General features: G+C 45.3%; 1 non-coding gene across 1 annotated transcript; it reads left to right on the top strand.

Annotated features, from left to right (window-relative positions):
- The first annotated feature begins 460 nt into the window (after positions 1-460).
- Positions 461-579, top strand: LOC111735378. The gene has a single exon (XR_002778761.1). It is a non-coding gene; the product is annotated as a 5S ribosomal RNA (ribosomal RNA).
- Positions 580-1,518: the final 939 nt, after the last annotated feature.

The following is a 1,518-nucleotide window of genomic DNA, read 5'->3' as shown; positions in this document are numbered from 1 at the left end:
CCCGTTTCACCTGCTCAGACCTCTACCACTGCGACCCTCTCTCCTGCCCGCCAGATGGGAACAGCTGTCTTCAGAAAGGTGGGCACCCTGGGCTAGCTCCCCTGGGACAGGATGGGGTGAGGGAGGCAGAAACAGGGCCTGGGGCACAGCAAGGCCTCTCCTTGCCCTCCCGGGTTTGCTGCTGTGACTCCAGGCACGGGAGCCTTTTCCTGGCCATGGAGGACAGAGTCCGGTTGCAGAGCAGGATGTGCGTTTAGAATCTGATGCCACATTTGTTTTTAACTATTGCTGAATAATAAATCAACACAAAATGTAGCGGCTTGACCAACAAAACAGAAACAAACTCACAGATACAGAGAACAAATTGGTGGTTGTCAGATGGGAGGGGGTCGGGGGACTGGGTGAATAAAAGGAAGGGATTAAGAAGTACAGATTGCCAGTTATTAAAATAGTCGCAAGGGTCTACGGCCATGCCACCCTGAACAAGCCCGATCCCGTGTGATCTCGGAAGCTAAGCAGGGGCGGGCCTGGTTAGTACTTGGATGGGAGACCACCTAGGAAGACCAGGTGCTGTAGGCGTAAAAAATAAAAAATAAGAGATTGTAAGCTGACAAGGTCCTTGCAATCTGTGAGGTCAACCGAGGGCTGCCTCGCCTAAAAAAAAATAAAAAATAAAATAAAATAGTCACAGGGATGTAAAGTACAGCACAGGGAATATAGTCATTGATATTGTAATAACTATGTATGTGCCAGATGGAGACTACACTTATTGAGATGATCACTTCACAAGGTATAGAAATGTCTAATCACTATGTCGTACACCTGAAACTAATGTAGTATTGTATATCGACTGTAACTGAAAAATACATTAAAAAACATAGCGCTTTAACCGGTCACAAAAGGACAAATATTGCGTGATTTCACTTATGCGAGGATTATAGAACAGTCAAAATCATGGAAAAAAGAAAGGAGAATGGTGGTTTCTGGGGGTCGAGGGGAGAGGGGAATGGGGAGTTGTTGTTTGATGGGTGTACTGTTTTATTTTACAAAATGAAAAAGCTCTAGAGATCTCTTTCACAAGAATATGAATGTAGTTAACAGCGCTGAATCGTATACTTCAAAATGGTTAAGGGGATGCATTTTCTATTCTGTGTTTTTTACCACAATTAAAAAAAAAAAAAAAACACTTTGTGGCTTAAAACGACAATGACTGATTATACCCCACCATTCTGAGAGTTGACCAGGCTCAGCAGGGCAGTTCTCCAGCTGTAAGGAGTGAAAGCTGAGATCACATATGTGGCTACACTAAGCTGGGAACGCTGCTAGGGCTGGAAGGTTCTACACAGCCTCTCAGCTTTCGAAACCTCTCTCCACATGGTCTCTCGTCGGTCGGAAGCCTAGTTGAGCTTCCTTACAGTATGGCGGCTGGCTTCCAGGAAGGAAGAAGGAAGTGGAAACCAGCAGCTTCTTAAGAGTTAAGACCAAAACCAGCACAGTGTCACTTCTGCCACAGTCTAT

This window comes from Pteropus vampyrus, unplaced genomic scaffold (assembly GCF_000151845.1).
Source record: "Pteropus vampyrus isolate Shadow unplaced genomic scaffold, Pvam_2.0 Scaffold24961, whole genome shotgun sequence".
NCBI classification, from domain to species: Eukaryota; Metazoa; Chordata; class Mammalia; order Chiroptera; family Pteropodidae; genus Pteropus; species Pteropus vampyrus.
This window is presented reverse-complemented; position numbering and strand designations above follow the sequence as displayed.